The 20527-nt window shown below is 42.0% G+C and overlaps 1 protein-coding gene and 1 long non-coding RNA gene across 2 annotated transcripts in view; one reads left to right on the top strand and one right to left on the bottom strand.

The window, feature by feature from the left end:
* zfhx3b (zinc finger homeobox 3b) overlaps window positions 1–20527 on the bottom strand; it is a 344549-nt gene that overhangs the window by 160622 nt on the left and 163400 nt on the right. Inside the window, exon 7 of the mRNA XM_044349187.1 lies at window positions 16489–16563. The gene's annotated coding sequence lies outside the window, so the exon portion shown is untranslated. The remainder of the gene's footprint in view (window positions 1–16488; window positions 16564–20527) is intronic.
* On the top strand, window positions 11593–13000 carry LOC122980830. Its single transcript, XR_006403092.1, has 2 exons — window positions 11593–11908; window positions 12277–13000. It is a non-coding gene; the product is annotated as an uncharacterized LOC122980830 (long non-coding RNA).

Genomic DNA, 20527 nt, shown 5'->3' with positions numbered 1-20527 from the left:
GTACTACTGAGGCAGGGCGCAGCCCTGCTGTCTCACTATGGAACAGAGAGAGATGAAAATGCGTTACAAAAAAACGCACTGCATTACTTTGTTGACCTTTCCTGTTCCCATAGTTTACAAACAGCTGTGAAGCTCCTTCCTCTGGGCTCTTTGTACATCAGAGACTAGGACTGATGGAGGCACGCCATGCTTAAATGAAGGGCTTTTTCTAACTTGCCTCAGTTGTGGCTCACAAACGCAACCTAACAAACACACATTTACTTTATCTCTACCGCCAAAGCAGTTGCCAAAGTGAGGGAGGAAATACATAGTGAAACAGATATGATGGCATCCTTCCATGTAAGTATATATTTTAACAGACAGTCTGTTCAACAACAAAAGAAAAAAAAATCTAAACATATGCACACATCAATACAGCCACCCACACACAGAAACAAGTTTAATTTTCTCATCCATTGTAATACCATCTGAAAGTATTTTTGTGATTCTGCTTTCGTAGGAATTGAAGCTAAAGTTGTGCTGCTGTTCTGATGTGACTAAATGTGTAGACCACAGTTCATCTCAGACTTCTGTCTAAAATTCCCTGCAAACTACTGTCCTCAATGACACTAATCAGCACATACCTGCAAGCACATATAGGGAGATATTGGCACACATTGGCATTCATGCAAACACGCATGCACAGACATTGACTGCTATGCTTCAGATATTGGGTTGACCTGAAGCTGAATGCCAGGTGAATATTAACAGGGAACTGAGAGGAGGAGGAAAATACAGTGGACAGAGGATGATGAATACAGGAAGGTGTAGGGAAATGAAAAAGGGAAAGAGTAAGGAAACAAGAAAGAAAGGAAATATGGAGTAAAGAGGAGTAAAGAGGGAGGAAAGAGACAGAAACAAGGGAGGAAGGAGGAAGGAGGAAGGAAGGTGATAATACAGTAAAGAAGCCTAATGACTATCTGCAACAGTGGAGAGAAAGATGGGGGACATGGACTGGACCAGCCTGCAGACCAGGTCAGGCTGATGGGAATGGGCAGCCATAGTGATGCCATTACGTTGTTAATCAATCCATTGGTGTCTGCGTGTCTGGGTGGGCAGATACTCACAGTCTGGAAGGGGTTAATGGGAAATCAATGAGAGGGATGTGCTTATGAGCAGGACATGGGAAAAGAGGGACAAGGGGGAGAGAGTGAAGAGAGATAGAGGGGCGGGAGGGGGAGATAGGAACATTGTTTCCTGTGATAGCAGCAGACTTCGCAGATGTTATCTGTCATTCAAAGGAGCACTCTGGTAACCAGATGTTTAGGCTCAACGTGGTGGAGTGGGTATACATCCTACTGGAGGATCAATATAGGTCAAGTGCATGGTAATATTTATCACTACACACACACACACACACACACACACACACAAGACATTGATGTCTTTGCAACACAGACACTTTTCCTGAGTGGGAAGAAAATCACGTTTATATATATTAAAAAATCACATCCAGGTAATAGGGCCATTTATTTCAGGAGGATATATATCTGGCATGATGGTGTTTTCTCATTAATATGAATCATATGTCTGACCTGCATCAGCAATATCTCCTTCGTAAAACGTCCATTACGGGAAACAAAAGGGAGTGTTGATTTGGAAGGAAAGGTAAAATAAATACAGCGAGAATCAGCCAGGGTAGTTTTCTAAAGGCCTGGGGGCATTTGGGGAGGTGGGTGGGGGGGTTGCAAAGGGGGAACCAAGAGCAGGTCCCAGTGCAGTGAGGCTCTTTGTAGTTTGAGCAGTCTGAACTAGCCAGAGGCTTACTGCTCGAACCCCTACCACTCAGAGAGGCTGTTTGGGGAAATTACACCACAGAGTAATAATTAATCAAGTAAATGCTGAACTGCTTTGATTTGGATTACATTAACATATTATCAATAATGTATTAATCAAATACAAATAAACACCTCTGCATAATAGCATACTTAACTAAATACATTTTCACACTTGGTGAAAAGTTGGTCCTCTTTAAGCAGTGCGGATAACCGTAGCAAACTATACTAGGAACAGCGGTTTTGTGTTTTTGGAAGCATCTCCTGGCACTTAACTGTCTTAGCTCATCAACTTCCTTCTTCAACACTGCATCACTCCGTTTCAAGTGCTTACAACAAGAGGCAAAAAAATTATGAATTCGTTTATTTATGCTTAACAATAGCAGAATGCATCACGCAGAATAAATAAACACACCACTGATGAAGCACTGAAAACACAATGCACGTAATTTGTGCAAAGCTACTCCAGGTTTGATTCCAAAAGTAGCTAAGTGGATTGAGGAAAAGAGTTAGTCACCTTTATCATTTGCAGAGGAGTCGAATCAGCTCTGCTTTTGTATTTTAACTTAAATGCATGTTCTGTTTTTCTCAGATAAGTTGTGTTGTTTAAAAGCATCCGTTCTCGCCTAACGCTTTGTTCATTGGGGGAACTTCATGCCCAGGGATTTTCTAAACACAATTCATCAAAGTGGAACGGCAGTTTTTTTTTCTGCATTCCTAATCCTTTTTGCTGCAGATGAGAGATTTGCTGTTCAGACTCATTAAGATTAAAGCGTTTTGCCAGAGTTATTTAAGAATGCAAAGTTCCATGTGAGACCTCTCAGAGTTCAGAACAGAAGAAAATCCTATCGACACGCTCGGTGCACTGGGGGCTGATCTTAGCCTATATTTCTATATTTGGTGTCAGTGATTGAGTGATAGCATGTGAAATGGTTTTTCCTGTTGCATTATGGGTCAGAGTTACAATCACTTTTCCATTCTTACCATCAGTCGGAGGTCATGGGTGTGATTGCTCTTTTTGTCTTTACTTATAAGTTTAATATGGGGTTCTTGTAAACAATTTAAAACACTATGCTTTTTATTTTTGTTATGAAGTTGCCAGCTGCTTTTATTCTATATTATTTGATAACTACGCATAAACTGAATGACAAATTAGTTGTCTTTTCTTGAGGGGAACAATACATTTTGTGCTTAAAGTTTACTTGAATAGTTAACTAGGTAGTATTTTGCTTTCTAGTATTACTTTGGCAGCAGTGTTTTTGGCTGGGATAAGAGTATCAGTCATCTGGCTGGACAGACAACAGTTAATGTTTAGCTGGAGGAGATGGCAGTCTGTTAGCTGAAAAAGAAAGCATCATTGGACTGGACTGAGTGTTAGTCTTCTGCCTGAGGATTTTTAATATTAGCTTTTTTGGCCGTAGAGTCAGTAGTCTTTCAGCTGCTCTAAAGCTGGAGAAGGACTCAGACCCTGCTGTTGGTAGAACACAGCTCCAGTCTCGGCACCTTTCCCAAACTTTCCAACTCCAAGTGTCGCAATCTGGTTCCATTTTACAGCTGGCCTTGAGATTGTAACAGAGCTCCTTTCTCTCCCTCCTCAACCGCATATTTAATCCCTGTGCTTATGTCAAACTTAATTACAGGACCTTGTACGAAAAAATAACAAGTGAGCCTTGTAGGGGTGGGAGAGAGGAAAGGAGAGCATTAAGAGAGGGAGAGAAAAAGAGACCTAGGGAGAATGCTAAGAGGTGTGAGGGGGAAAAGGAACAACAGAGACATTTAATCTGTAGACTCAGTATGTTAAATGACCAAACAAAAAGCTTTGAGGTTGAGTATCTGTTTTTGTAGCTGACACCGGAAAAGCCACAGTCTATTTGTAAAAATCCACAGTGTTATTTATTGCTGATAACTGAATCTATAAGATATATTAGTGGACTAAAATACCAAAATATGTCATTTAGCTGAGACATACAACACAAGGATATTGCCAGTATAATGGCTAACCTAAAAATCTCAAATGAGGAGAGGCACAGTAAGAAAGTGCCCTACACCACATCTTTTAACTTACAACCCAGCAAATTCTCCTGAAACCCCACAAGCCAAAAAGAAATAATCATTAGACTAAGTCAGTCACACAGTTTGTGTGTGTGTTTGTGCACATAAAACTATTTACTCTGTAGAACTGGAACAGCTGGGGAGAGAGATGTTTAGTCTATCAGTTTAAAACTATTACCTCAAACTCTGAAAATATGAGCTGAGCCTGTCGTGCGTCGACACAGGGAGACAGCACTGTGAAGAACAAACCTTTGAAAAGTCTAAATCAATTTTTGGGGGAGTAACATAACAAACACTTCACCGCAGTGAAGAAAAGGGGATCTCTTTTTTAACAGTTTGAAAAGCACATATTCATACAATCTTCATATGGCAAAACAGCATAAATGCAGTATACATGAAGTCTTTTGAAAAGGGAGATGACGGGAAGGGAGAAAGGGAGAAGACACAGGGATGCTCCTCAGAGATGCAGACAAAATACACAGAAAGACCACCACAGTCATATACAGCCCTACTTTTTTTTTTTAAATACAGTCTTACTTTTTTCCCCCATTATGTCCTACTGTCCACTTTGCACACACCTACTCTCCCACCCATCCTTTTGGCCAGCCTGCTGGCTAAAGCCTTCCCAGACTGGACTTAAGTGGCCAAGCAATGGACCAGAGGAGGGAGAGGTTCCCATGCCACTGGTGCTGGAACTGGCGCGGCACCCGGAGGTATTTATAGCAGGCCAGCACTAAAGGGCCGGGAGAGAGGGCATGCTTGTTTTCCTTTCCATTCCCCAGGCACTTTCACCAGGCCTCACATGTGGGTGTTAAATATATACCCAAATACTGGGAGCAACATTGTGGGGGCAGAGAATAGGAGGCATTGGGCTCCCTTGGAACAGAAGTGGGTTGGGGGGTAAAGGGGGGAGAGGAGAATGGTGCAGAGTGGGAAGAGGGAACAGGAGAGTGGAGTCTGGACTTAACAGGATGCAGACTTGAAGAGAGTTCTGAGGTGCTGAAGCGAAAAAGAAAGACAGAGAAAAAGAATTTGTCAATTTGGTAGTAGCTTTCCCAGCTCAAAGGGACAGGACCTAAAGATCAGAGGTTATAGGGGCGAGCTGAACCCAGTTCTACTGGAGAGACTCCACAGTGGAAAGGCGGGGGAAAGTCCAGACAAAACAAGGGGGCATTTGCAGGGAGGTAGGGGAGCAGTCCTGTTGTTGTAGCCTCCCCAACATCAAATGATATCTGGATCCAAGAACCAGCCCTCCCTATCTCCAGCTGCTTCCTCTATATACTCTGTGATGTATGTCTCTCTCCCTCTCTCTCTCTGTCTCTCTCTGCATGGGAATTCCAGAGTGACATTATTACTATGATGAAAACAGACCCTATAAATACTGAGCACTATGATGAATATAACAGCGATTATGGGGGCAGCGATAATTAGATCAGGAAAGAAAGAGAGACTCATTGAAGTTTGCTCTGTTTTTGTGTTTGGGAATTCCTTTCAACCTTGTGTCTTAATGTATGAAGAATTACAGAGGCAACGGTGGTGTGGTAATCATCTGGGAGGGCCTCTCAGGGCCTCTTCAGTGATCCTCTCTCCTGTTTCAGCTCTCTGCTCCATCTCACATCTCTGTAAAAGCCACCCTGCTGTCTGCTTTTTTAATGATGGTTTGGCCAACAAACAATTAATAGGCTGCCCCACAGATGCCTGTTGAAAAATGAATTAGCAGGAACTATGGAGTGCTCCCAAATGGGGACATCCAGCAGCTTCTTCTATCTTTCCATCCAGTTTTGTTCATCAGGTTTTAACCTCGTCAGCAGCTCTCTAACACACACAGGTCCAGTTTGGATCTTTAAGTCCTAAGACTACAGCTTTACTGTACAGCGGCCATCCCACTAGCTGATTGCGTCAGAAAGATTCCACAGCCATGGCCTCTGTTTTTTCATACTTGTGGGAAAATAGCAGTTCATGTTTCCTTGGATGCTTCACACATTCCTCACCCTGTCTTCACATTGCGGGCCCCCGAGACTGGGTAGGGCCAAAGCCACTCAAGAGGAGGTGCTTGGCAGATAAGAGGTGTGGCTAAATGAAAAAGGAAAGGCAATTTTTTATTGTTTATTTACGAGTTAGTTGCTAGGCGATGGGAACTCAAAAAGGCACTAATTACATTTCCCCGAGTTTGATGAGTATAACAGGACTTGGACAGAAACTTTCCAGCTCATTTAACCTCTCAGGACACAGCTGGGAATTATAGATAACAGAACATCTGGAAGTCACAAAAATACTTCTCTAGCGTCTAATCCAAGCTAATTCAAAAGTCACCACATCCTGCAATGAACGACATCCCAAAGCTAACTCAGTGACAGCTCCAATATTTCAAATTTTGTTTGAAAAAAAGTAGCCATCTTTGAATGGCATTCCAGTTATTTGGGCAAAAGTTCATGCACCCTCCTTTGCTCAAATTTCAACAGTACACTAAAGTGGAGGTCATGCAAAAGTACCCAAAACAAGGACCAACATTCACATTTACCTACAGTCCACACACACACACACACACACACACACACACACACACACACACACACACACACACACACACTTTAGAACTACTCTGTGCTCTATATGCTCACACATTCCTGTATTTTTTCATATAAATGTTAGAAGCAAACTCTATACATTATTATGTTCCAACACATGAACAACACAAGTCTTTCAAACATTGAATCTACATTCATGTATAACCGTTGCAACGTTGCAGCGCACACACACTCACAAATACACAAACAGAATGTTCTCTACTTGGCCACTTTCAAGTTTGGTCTCATCCCAAATTCCTGACCTCAAAATTTCAAGACAAAGGTAGTTAGTCTTGATTTATGCATGCTTCAGCGTAGGATGAAGAGAGCAGGACACAGTAGCAAAGCAATTAATTCTGATGCTGAAAACATTATTAATGGTAATGTTTAAAACATCAAAGCCCCGACTGACAGAGACACAGCATCTCTACTCTGACAAGATGGAACAGATGAGCTCACTTGAGTCAGTCAAGGTGAGGCACAGGGGAAAATGTAATTTGTCTCTCCATTGATTTTCATTGAGATTTCTTATAGAAACTGTGGTTCAAAGCAGGTTAAACTCTTGTACCTAGTGTGTGTGGTACACTAGGATTGGGCGCCATATGAGGGATGGTCTCCATTCTCTGTCACTGGCTTGTGTGTGTCTACATTCTGCAGATGCATCATAGATTTGTGGATTTTAGTTTTTAGATTTTAGAGGTGGTCAGCATGGGGAAAATTAGGAGCTCTGAAGATGAGAGGACTGAACACAACCATTTAACACCAGCTTGGACATGGAATGTAGGACAACAGAGGACACACCATCAGTTAGAATGCATGAATCTTAAGTTCATAAGTGGGAAAGTGAAGAGCCCCCTCCTCTATCTGTGTGGACTCATAGTAGCTTTGGGCAAAGGGATAAAGCTTCTCTCACTCCCACATATTCATTTACCCCCCACCATCACACCAATTGAACCAGGGAGTCTGGGGGGAGCCACATTGATATTCACTACACATCTCCATCCCCCAGCCACAACCATCCCCACTGGAAACATTATTTCATTACATATATTATGCATTCAGCATAAGGGAGTTGGTGAATGCAGATGTGTGTGTGGGTGTGGGCGAGCTCAGATGTTTCCTTCTATGTATACATGGCTGTGACAAGTCTGTTGTAAAAAGAGTTTTTAAGAGGATGTAAAAAGATATATAACGCCTCAGGGGTCCAGTGTTAATGGTACTTAGTTTACTTTGTGAGGGAGAAGACAAAATATTTATTTCGTACTGTTTTGTGTCAACATTATAAAAGTGATTTTGTAATTTTTACTATGTAGAGGGACAAAGTTTCCTGGAGAGTTTACATGAATATTCTCAGTCCACATGTAGTGTGTACTCTGTCTCATGCAGAGCAGGAGAAAAAGAGACACATGGAGAAAAAAACAGAGAAAAGAGATGAAGATAGAGACAGACAGACAGACAGATCTTTCATATGGCCCACTGCTCTTCGGGCCCTGATCCAGATGTCACCAGAACAGTTTTTATTTGTCAGTGTCTTGTTTTAAAAGCCCCCTTAAAAGTGCCTGCTGCCTTCCCCTTAAGTCTTTAAGTGGCTCAACACAAGACACTCTTGTCTGATCCGAACTGGAATCAATTTGGAAAAGAAACCATTTCACCTCTGATTAAGCACTGCTCTGTCTCTGCTGTGGCATGCTGACCTTTCCAGAGGTCTGTCTTATGCTGCTAGGAGGGGCCAGCCAGATGATATGCTGAGCTAATTAGACTAACTGACGTCAGCAGAAAGGGCCTGAGACTCGCTTGTAGTTGAACCCTCGGCCATTTGTCAGGCCTCACAACCCTATCTCTGTCAGCGGTTCTTAGAGTCTCACAGCTCAGATTCAATGCCTAATTTCATTTTTTATCTACTGTACATGCAGGCTCTCTTTGCAATTACCCCATTATGCATTTCCCCTCCATTTCTGACATTCTTATATCAATAAAGTCTTTCCTCTGACCTCAGGGGTGATCAAAAATGTGACACCTGCAAATCCCTGTTGTTTTATAATACAGTGAGCCTGCCGTGCACTCCTCTCTTGTAACAAGTGTTGCTTTAATCATGTGTATTTCAATCACAAGTAAAACTTTTGGGCCACTTTTGGGTCAATTTTTGTGTGGAGTCAAAATGCTGGTAAATCTCATATTTAGGCCAGTCAGCCCCCAGTCAATTTGCTAAATGCTGTCTGCCCTGGTGTCTTTGAAGTGGCTGCATCTACAGTGATATGTCAGTGTGATCCATGTGATCATCACCTTCAAGCTCTGCATTTCTCGTAATTTTCTTTATCTCTCATCCTCTTTTATGAAGACCAGCTATCAAGCTATATTTATAGCATATAGCGCAGGTTCAACATCTAAGAGTATCGTGTGCTTGTGGAACAAATAAAACATGGAAGTCCCTTGAGCTATAAAATGTTGCAAACCCAGAATGCTTTGAGAAGAGAGTTCAGATGGAAGGAGTCCACCAGAGATCAGCCCTTGGTCCAAATTCCAAGCACTCTGCCTTATACACCCAGAGAGATGCTGCCTACAGACAGGCCTGGTAGAGAGAAACCTCACCTCCAGTTCAAGCAGATTCCTCTGCCCTTTTATTTGCTCTCGTTTGGCTGCAGGGGGAACGTGCTCCACTCTGACCTGGGGGCACTCATCCAATCAGCTCGCTATCTGCTGCAAGGGCCTCCATAATAGTGACATTTTTCCACCTCGTCAATAAAGTGGTGAAAGCCACCCTCTACCCGCTACTTGACCATTTAACTTCTTCCTGAAAAGGCCCTTTCTTTCTGTCTGTCTCTGTGTCTGGCTGAAATCAATAAAAGCAGAGCAAGGAAAGAGGCCAATCCAGCGGCTGCATTAACTGGTGGTCTCAACTGCTGTACAAAGAGGATGGGTGGCAGAGAAAAGGATACAGGAGAACTGGCAGCTTGAGTCTTTCTCATTCATACAGCAGCGGGAGGAGCCTGCGTCTTGTCTACACACAAACTGAAAGGTGACAATCGTATGCAACAAAAGTGACATATAAATTAACAGATGTAAACTCTCCAGTCTCTAATGATCATTGCTTGCCATGACTCATTTAGCAGCTGCATTCACACATCACCACATGTCTGCAGTGATTGACATAATGGCATCAGAGTGAGAACAAAATGTCTTCCAATAAAGGAGCAGGAGGGAGAAAATGAGAGAGATGGGTTACATCTATGCCCATGCTGAAATGAGTGCAGTGCTTTGTTTGGTTATGCTGTCTGAGCTGAAATTGATTTCTGTGAGAAGCATGCACCAAAGAGCCCCTGCATTCAGATGAAATAAATAACACACTCTCTTAGAGATGGGAGGGTATGTGGAAGAAGGAACAGGGGGTGAAAAATAGGATAGGGGAGAAGGGAAGAAACAAAGATGGATGAGGTCAAAATGAATTTATAAGGGAAAAAAGCAGAGATAAAAAAAAGAGGGAAATGGCTTAAGGTGGGGTACTAAATGTCATGTCTTCAGTCTAGCACAGCACTGAAGAGAGACAGCCTGGAAGACATCTGGAGTAGCGGAGGATAACAGCCACACACCACTCTCCAACCACAGACAACATGATGAGGGATTAAACTTCATTACAACATGTTATGGTAATGAATGGGCTGTGGCCAGTTCTGGATGTGTTAGAGTAATTACCACTCTCCAGCGTATGTGTAAGTGACAACTTCCTAGACATGTTTGTGAACCCATGTGTCTGTCTGTGTATACATGTGTGCTGATCATATTCCTGGGACTCCTGGGTTAGTGAACTGGATGAGGCATAAGGAAAACTAGGAGGTCCCTTCCATCATGAGCCAAGCAAAAGGAACAGCTGCATCTAATTAAAAAAATCCAACACTGTCATACGTATCATCTCGCATAATTAGCTTAACACTGTTCTTTAATAGAAGATGGACGGGGACAGGCCCAGACTTTGTGGTTTGGGCCAGTGTCTGGGCATCTGGATCTAGGGTAGGTGCCAGAGAGGGAGGGGGACAGACAAAGCCACACACCCCAAACGGGTGAGGTTGACTCTAGGTCACAGAGGCTGCCTGGCCTTATGGCTGACAGATGTTAGTCTAGTTCAACAAGAGTTGTGATTCTGGAAAAAGTTACACCACACGCCACTCCGCACTGCAATTATCTTCTCTGTGTAAAGAAACATCTCATACATCATCACCCAACAAGACATAAGCAAAAGCCCCTCCCTAGATTGCAAAGCCTTAAATAAACCACGCCACTTGAATCTGCTAGTTGTATGTTACTAAAGTGTTCCAGTGTTTGAGATAGCCGGCCTGTCAGTAGCATTCCCAAGTGGAGCAACAGTGTGCTTCTGCTGTAGACAGAGCACAGCAGCAAGATGTGGCATGCTGCTGATAATGTTGCTAATGATCCCCACATCGGAGTAACACAAACTAGAGCTCAGTCCTTTCATTTACTTTAAGCTTCAATATGTGAGAGTCGAAAGGGAAGCAAGGATAAGAGCTAGGGGGGAAGTCCTGTCCCTGGACTGCTCCCTGTTCCCTCATGACAATACAGTAGGAACAGGTGTGGATAGGTCTTCCTCTGCACATTGCTAGCCTTTTGAGTTTCCCTATATGCTCATGCTGAGATTTATAATGTGTGTTATGTGTGTTATTCTGTGTATGTGTGTGTGTGTGTGTGTGTGAAATAGGGTCAAGGTTTCTGAGGTGACACATTTCCATGGACATGTAGGCAAACACCAGGGCAGCACTGAAGCGAAAGAGTGTTTTCCCACTAAGGGAGGGGAGCAAGGGGAAAAGAAATGATCATTAGACTGGGACTGCCTGCAGGTTGCTAATTTATGCAAATTAATTTCTTGGCTGATGTGAAAGGAGAGGGAGTGGGTGCCACTGCTTGGCTAGCAGTCAACACTGAGCCGCAAAAAGGTTAAACTGCTGCACTATGCTTTGGTGGTCTGGAAAGTTTAGCAGCGTAAGCCAGGGAGGGCTGTGGTATACCAAGCCACAATGACAAAGAAGCGCAGACTATGCCAGCCCTCTTCCTGGCAAGGCGGGCAGACAGACAGCCAATCAGGTCCGTGGTGGCTCTTTCGCAGGCGAATGGCATGGCATGCTGGCCCTCTCGTCGCCCCACCTCCCCTCCCTGCTGCACCGCAGCTGCCCAGAATGATTTTATAAACATTTTGCCAGTGGATCAATACCTGTATTGATCAACCATTGTGAGAGTGATCCGTCTAAAACCCAGAGCAGCCTAGAGCTCAGAGATGGGAGGAGCGAAAGAGAGAGGCTGCAGAGAGGATGGAGAAAGAGAGAGAGTCTGCAGCCACGGTGAAAGGGAGAAGAGGTACAAGGGAAGAGAAGGGAATCTGAGAGAGAAGCAGACGCAGAGCTAAAGGCAGGTGGGGATGCGGGTTTCGGACAATACTGCCAGGCCACTGGGACTGGGGAGAAGCCTATGGTAATTGCTTTCTCATTAAGCAAGGGAGGGTGAGGGCGACTAATGACTACTGCTTTAAGTATGCGGGTAAGTGATAGATGGAGAAATTGTGTGAAGAAATGTGTATGCGTGCAAGAAAGGGTGTCATTCCCACACCTGAGGATGCTAATGCGCGTACTAGTTTGGCCTATTATGTAGTACTTCCAGGTACAGTGTTGCATGTGCATAAGTGTGCATGACTGCATGAGGTTGCAAAGGGATTGAATATGTAGGGAGGGAGTGTGGGGTGTGAGGGGTGTGGATGATGGGCAATTTATATGTTCTACAAAAAAACCCTATCCTTTTATATTTATGTCTGATTATATTCAAATTTTTCATGTTTTGTCTAGAGAGAAACTCACTCTGGAATGTGAAAGATCTGCTGTTTGCCTTGGTGACAATATGGGACACAGAAGGCCCAGCACATACTGCGCTCATGAGTTCAGCTGCTATAGTGAATTCCAAACTGCGAATCCCTGAGAAGACCTGATGGAAAGGAATAGCCTGCATCCTGGATACAAACATCCATCAAGGAAGAAACAGGAACATTTCTGATGATTTCTAATGCAACACTGATTTCAAACTTGAAGATGAAAATGGCCGAAAGATGGTAGTCCAAACTGTGGCAAATAACAGACTTTAGCACAATGTTTTGAACTAGTATGGATAAAGCTAGCTTTGGAATATTTTTTCAACATTTTGACAATGGATTGGATTTTTTTTGTTATGCTTTGAATTTTGTTGGAATATAACAGAATAGACGAATGACTGGACAACTCAACAACATCAATGAATGTTCAATTCAAGGCCCCAAGCTGCGCTGCACCAGAGGGAGGGTCAAAAGGCTTTCGGGATCATCCCCCCAAAGCTAAAGGGAAATCAAGTTTCCATTGACTGATTTTAAATGTGACTTCCTTGTGCATAATTGAGGATTTGAGAGAAGCTATATCCCTCCAACAAGCTGTGTTGGAAGACCTTGGTGCTCATGAACTCACTTTGCACTGGAGCTCTGGTGTGGAAACACTTGGGAAATACAATGGGCAACACTGTTAAGGTTCATCTGTGTGTGAACATGCATTTGAATGAAAAGAATGAACATTCAAGGACGCAAAGCACCTACATACATTTGTGGTGATACTTATCCTTGACTGTCTCCCAGTTCCACACTGTATGCTAATACAATGTGAATGCCCTGTGTATGCTCCACAGTATACTATTTTGGCAGTTTGTATACAAGAAATTAATGTACTAACAGGAAGTGATACAAGACGGTCGCTAAAAGACTTCAATTAAACAAAAAAAAGGAAAAAGAAAAATTGTTTTCTTGTTTTATTTGTTTTCTGAAATGTTCCTTGAGCTGTCTCAATGGGGTTCTGAAATAAGTCAAGCAAATGTAATATGTATACTGTATGTATGCTCTTTCTGTGTTTTTATCACCTTTTCAGTGTGAGCATACTATACATATTCAAAATGTGATAAGAATTAATATATAGTGTGGACCTGGCTCTTGAATCAGACTTATGTACTTGTACTGCAGTTGAGCTAAATTAATAAGATAAATACAGCTCACCTACAGTACATGCAATGGTAACCAGGGAGACTCAACTGGTTTTAAGTGAAAAGAGGAAAATAAACAACACAGTACAAGGTTGCTTGCTTCAAAGTTGTTCATTGTACACAATGAATGGATTATTTGTTCAGTGCAGCAACAGCAAAAATTAATTTCTCTCATTTTCATTGATTGGTAAAGAGTTTATCAGTTGCAGTAGGTTTACCTCTCCGCCTTATCTCTTACTATGCTAACATTTGTGGTACACAGTTGGCTAGTTGGTAAAATAACTGACACATTTGTCAAAGGATGAGCAACCTACCAAAATAGTTAATCTCTTTGCCTTTATATTTCACGGTGATCTACCACTAGCAGTAAGAAAACCAGTTTTTGTTCAAGTATGAGTATATTATCTATTGATCCTGAATTGCTACATATAGTACCTTCAATAAGAGCGGTTCATTGACTTATCGGTTGGAATCTTTAGAATGGATTTTTTATGTATTGTTTGTCAGCATGTGTGGGCAATACTGTACATAACAATGTCTAGGGAAAAAAAGAGTGAGAATGATTGGCAGGAGATTAAGATATTTTTAGCAGACATTGTATGACAGTTTTCATTCAAAGGACAGTCATCTTTTTTTGATTAATGCCCTTAGGACAAATAACCAAAATACTGCATCAATACCAATACTAAATTTTCAACGTTTTTTACTAATACTGGTGCCTTACTATTGTCTATGTCAGCTTAATTTTAGGGAGATCACTCTTAAGAGTGATTTAAGAGAACACTCTTAAATGTTATCACTGTACACAAAGACTTAATTCATGTGCTGTCAAAGCAGCACTCAGACACTGAATCATTTTCTTGTTTCCTTTCATCCTTTCTGTTTGATTTCTACTCTCAACAACAAACCCTTGGATAAGTGCCAAACAATAAATTAGGATCTTCATTAGACACATCAAATCCAAATTACTATTCAATTAACAGGCCAGTCAACCTCAACTAATCAACCAATTAGGTTGTGTGTGTTCACAGAAAAGCTAACAAAAGCACATGAGTCCCCTGGGAAAGCAGTAAAACACTGCAGAAGAGTGACAGTGCAAATGAGAAGCTACTGGTTTAGGAGAAAAAAGGAGGATCACAAAGTGGCAGAGGAGAAGCGTGACACTGAGATCACATCACATTCAACCCCGTCATTCTTTGGGAAATGAAATTCAAGTTATAGAAAATAACTGATGCTGAAAAAGGTTGAATTGAAAAAGCATCTAAAAGAAAAGAAACTACAAATCAGAAATAAAAGAATTCATGCAGATATTGAAAATGTTTAATGGGTAAACTGTTTTCAGATTAATGTTTGCAACCAATATTGTTAGGCTAATCTCTCTGTCTCCACCACTCTTCCCACTTTCTACATATTTGTCAAGTGCACAACTAGAGAAAATAAGACTTTGGATCTGCTGTATGCAAATGTTAAATATAACTACAGCTCCACTTCCCTGGCCTCTCTTGGCAGATCAGAACACAACTTAGTTTCACTCACATCATCATACAAGCTAGTTGTTCAGGAGCAACCAGTGACAGAAATGACAGTGAGGAAATGGTCTCACAAGGCCATGGAGACACCGCATGGTGCCCTGAAAGCCACTGACTGGAATGCCCTGCATGAACCACATAGTGTGAGGACATTGATGGCATAAACTCCATCCCCACAAAATACATTCGCTGCAACCCAAACAACAAGGCTGAACTTCACATCACAGCCAACCAGGGGAAGAGATAGCTGGAGAGACTTCACCAGGGCAAGGCTAGACCGGACACCATCAGTCCCCTGGTGTTGAAGGCGTGTGCTGACCAGTTGTGAGGCTATAGAGCTGTGTGTCTGCGCGTCTTGTGAGTAACATCGGGGCCCCTCAGGGAACTGTGCTATATCCCTTCCTGTTCACCATTTACACGTCAGACTTCAAGCACAACTCCAAATCTTGTCATCTGCAGAAATTATTGGATGACACTACCATTGTGGGGTGTGTGGAGGGTGGCCAGGAGGAGGAGTACAAGGGCCTGGTGGATCATTTTGTGAAGTGGTGTGGGGAAAACCACCTACAGCTGAACGTGGTCAAGACAAAGGAGATTGTGGTGGATTTCAGGAAAAAGAAGGCCCCACCTTCTCTGGTTTAAATTTGTAGGAGTGATGTGGAGACTGTCAAGTCCTACAAGTATCTGGGCGTTCAACTGAACAACAAGCTGGAATGGTCCACCAACACTGAGGCCATCTGCAAGAAGGGCATGAGCCAGCTTTACTTCCTGAGAAGGCTCACATGTTCTATCAGTGTGTTGTTGTGAGCACCATCTTCTACGTTGAGGTGTGCTGGGGCAAAGACATCAAAGCAAAGGACGCCAACTGGTCACACTGGAGGGGGTGGTGGAGGACAGAATGCTGGCAAAACTGCTGTCGATCCTGTATAACGCCTCCCACCCCCTATACAACATGTCAGCCAAGCTGACTTTATTATTTATTTTTAACACTGCTCTTTGCACATCAGGACTACCAGAACAATTGAATATATCTGAACCCTTGAATATATCTGGACTGCTATTAAAGTGGGACTTACCTTTTTATTTATTTATCATTTTTAGTTTACTCATTGCACACTGGAATATTTGATATGCTTGCTGTCTCTCTATCTATCTATCATTTTTATTTATTTTTAAAAATGAAGTCAGGTAATAATTTTTTTTATACATTTTTTAAATATTATAAGTTTTATATTGTGCGCATCAAGCAGAATATGACTCGCCTCTTTGTGGGGAACAGAATTCAACATTATCCAAATCTTAATGAAGACTTATTGGAAACACAGTCACAAATCTGCACTGTACTTTCTACACCAATAATGTGTAAAAAGTACAATGAATCTGTGAAATTCCCCCTATCACTCATCCGTGGTTTACTGCATCTTTGGTGAGTACTCTGGCAGAGTGAAAGGTTTGGGATGTGTGTGTTGCACATACCTTTTGGTCACAGGAGATGTGGTAGGCAGCACAGGCTGTTCAAACAACTTCTTCACACACACAGAAGAATGCAACCTAAGAGGGAAACAAACACACACATGACATACATGCACATACGTACATATATAAAGAGAGCAACACTGGATCTCTAACTCCGACAGTTAGCTGGTTCAAACCAACAGCAGGGGACAGGATGTCATATTTTAGACACAGTGGTCTTCTTCAGGAACCTGCTTATTAGTGTGTGAGAGGAAATACTCTGGCTCTTTTTTTGTATTTTACTTATTTACTTCCTACATATCTACTTGAGCCCTATTCTTCTTATTCTTATTCTTCTACCCCTTCCAGGCCTCATATCTAAAGGTCTAAGGTCTGATGGCACTCCAGTACAGGCCAAAGGGGGTTGTACAGTGGAGAAACCCATTATTGTACTAGTAAATGTCAGAACAACCCCATCTAATTGTGCCATTACTAATTCATGTCTATTAATGCAGTGATGTATGATGGCTCTACAGACAGACTGAGCTTGTCTGGGGCTGTCATGTATGGCTTATTCTTTGCTGGTTAGGTCTGCAGGCGGTGTGTTAGAGGCTGGGTGGCGGATGTGGTGGGTGTGGGGCATATGGCGCATGTAGTGACAGTGCCAAGTGGTGTGTGACTTTAACATGAAGGCAGAAGGGTGAGGGAGTTGACTGATGGTGCTGGTGTCTTCTGCTGGCCCTGTGCCAGGGCCCCTGGTCCCCAGTGCCCCAGCCCCTCACTACCCCAGAGCCTCTGGGCAAGTACCCTGTTATTGTTTTCACTGCCAAGCAATTAGCAGCACTTAAGATTTATTTAGTCATGCTCTAATGTGTGGTAATTAGCTTGGGGCCCAAACAAGCCTCTTCATCCCATCACCTTGTCGCTCACATCGCAGCAGCGCATCAGCAGGAGACAGTGAGGGAATGTGAGAGAGGAAGCAGGAGGTACAGAGGGTGGGACTGTGGGGGGAGGTGGAGCAGAGCTAGAAGGATTACAAGAGCACTACCCCAGCTCTGTGGATCAGCACTTTTTAAGAGATCTTCAGGGGCCTGTTGGCTGAACGCATAGCAAGAGGAAAGGGCAAATACAGCCCAGTTACACTTTTATAGAATGCTTTGTGGAAAAACACCCCTGACACACACCTCAGCCTGGCAGCTTGGTTTGTCATATGGCCCAGGGGGCTCCATCACATGACCGTTGTAATGACCTTAAAGGGCAGCTTCCTCAACAAGCTGAGGCCACTCCCACTAGCTGGACTTCTCTTTGGAAAATACAGTTTGGGTCACTGCATAATATGTGATGCATTTTGCCCTCAGGCTGGAATTTAAAAAAAAGAAAAGAAAAACAACACAAGAAACCAGGTCAAACAGATTATACAGAAGCTACTGCAGCAACAAAAAAACAAACAAACAAACAAACAAAAAAGACAAATGCACTAGTGTTGTTGGTCCATAATGCTTTTTGGAATTTACATAAAAACCACATTATCAATGTGAAAGTTATGTCATAAATTTGTTATAATTGTCAGGGGCACTTCTATTAAGAGACAGGCTTTTTGTGACAGTTTCGTTGATTTATTCTTTGAGCGTTAAGGTTTTGGCAATGTGTAGTGCTTTGGTTATGTGAATATATGTATCCTCTAGGCTGTGTGCACTCAGACACCTGGCTCTACAGTAGATATCACATGTGTTAACTATAGTTTGGTCGTCAATACATTCACATACCGACAAGTGGTGTTTTTCAAACCATTGTGGTCAAAACATGAATTAAATATTGCGTTGACTGAACAACACCAAGCTACAGCAGAACGTTGATGAAAAAAAAACAACTCACATCTCCACTGAAGCACCTTCAGAATAAAGCACTACAGTCCTTTTTGAATAATGTTATATGGAGGCTTGTGGGTTGAGGTGGATCAGTGCATGATGTGTTATAACTTATCGTATCTACTTGAACAAGAAATACTTTTTCTTTTTAAAATATAACAGTGCCGAGTGGTACAACAGCAGCTCACTGAATACGTAAGCAGATGAAGGTCAAAGGCAGGTTCAACTGCATAGGCATATCTTATACATATGCATAAATAAAACCCATCAATCTTTGCTGGTTAGAGGGGGTTGCAGGGAATTTGAATCACTAAATATTAAAAACAGCATGTGTGGAAAACTATACAACACATGCCTTTGATCATGAAAAACAGCAAAAAAAAAAACAAAAAAAACTGCTGATGCAAGACATCAGAGCAGCCATTTTTGTGTTTGGTGTGTTTTGTGTTTAGTGTTTGACCGTTAGATGCACTCTAATCATTGCAGAACTGGGCCTCCTCATGGAACTATCACCTAAAATTGCTACACAGTCTGGAGGGGTGGTGCTATAAATGAAATATCACTTTCCATTTTTATCTCCAGGGGAAGCGTGATGCTCAGAACCAATCAGAATCTCACAAACCAACCCTTGACCTTTTTCATCTCAATATGACTACCATTATCTTGCAGAAAATTAGAAGCGTCTTGCTATTGTTCAACAGCGACAGGGGGTGGAGGTTATTTAAAGATAAATGCTCTGGTGTTCATGATCCATGCGACAATCCCACTCCACCAACACGGAGCAGAGGAGAAGCATTTCTGCTAAAGCCGTGTGGCTACATGAGCGCACATGCGCACATATGAGGATATGTGTAAAAGGATTCATGTTGATTGTTCTGGGCTGATGTAGCTCTGCATTTGCCCAGTAAACCTGTCTCCCGGTGTTGGGCAAGCAGGTTTCAGTGAATGCTTTTGTATTATTATGTGAGTACTAAAAAGAACAGCTTTAATGCACAATTTACAGCACACATTTTGAAAGGAAACCCAGATGATTATATTGCCTTGATTTCAGTGGTCTCCATAGGCAACTGGATCACTGCAGGCTGTCTTACAAACACAAGTAGTGAGAGGGATAATATCCTCCTGGTAACAAAGCCATTAGGTGATGAATGTGAATGGAGCTGATGTAGGACTGAAATGACATGACAACATGATGCTGTGGGTGTGAAAACTAGCTGAGCATCTCTTAGCCTTTTGCCCAGCCTTCCACAGAGATAGACATACAGTGCATGTACAATCACACACACAAGCACACACCTAAAAATATATATATATTAGGAACACTTCTTAGTTAGGAAATTATTATATATTTAATCTCTTCCATGTGCTAGTCTGGGCAATACTTTAAAAGCTATAAACCCAAGAAGCCTTAATGTATTATTATAATTAAACTGTATACAGACATTAGTTGGAACAATTACAATGAATATTTCTCAAAACAATGTGTTTGCAACCATAAGTTTTATTACAGTTGCATTGTAATTCAACTACAGAATGAGATTAATAACTGTATTTGAAATGCATACATTTCAGAATTTAAAAGTAAATGTAAAAAACCTGAAAAGCGCAAACAAAACACTCAATCCAATATCGTCAAAAACAAGCTTTAAGTAGCTGAATAATTTTCCTTGTGCCACTTTGACATACTCACCTCCACACAACATTTTAGTGGTGCGCTATTTTTGCTGGAAGAGAAGAGCTGGTTTTACCTATTTGTTGGCATTTCTTAGAAAAATGTGGACAGTCAAGGGCAGGCCTAAAGTGTGCTACACTCAGCTATGCCCTTGTCAAATTGTGTTATAGCAATAGCAAAATGTTCCTTTCAGATAGCCAATTTTCTATGAATATCCATAGAAATAATCACATGTATAATGCTTTATACATGTGTTGAAATGGGAGAAACCTTTCACGGACAATTTAAATAGGTTTCATGTATATTATAGCTTCTTAGCTTGAGGACTAGTCGTTGTTTTGGGGCTTACTGTTTTTGATCAATGACACAAAGAGTAGGAAGACAGGCAGAAGGGTGCAAAATGCAATAGTCAGCCAGCTGCTGGCTTCTACTTGTGGTTTACATCCAGTGAGTAAGACTAAGTGGAACAAGTAGTACTGTAGTACTGTATGCTCTCCAACATTACTAGAAATAACTTAAG

The sequence above is a fragment of the Thunnus albacares genome, chromosome 1 (genome assembly GCF_914725855.1).
Source record: "Thunnus albacares chromosome 1, fThuAlb1.1, whole genome shotgun sequence".
In the NCBI taxonomy this organism is placed as follows: Eukaryota; Metazoa; Chordata; class Actinopteri; order Scombriformes; family Scombridae; genus Thunnus; species Thunnus albacares.
Note: the sequence above shows the minus strand (reverse complement) of the source record. Positions and strands in the feature narration are given on the sequence as shown.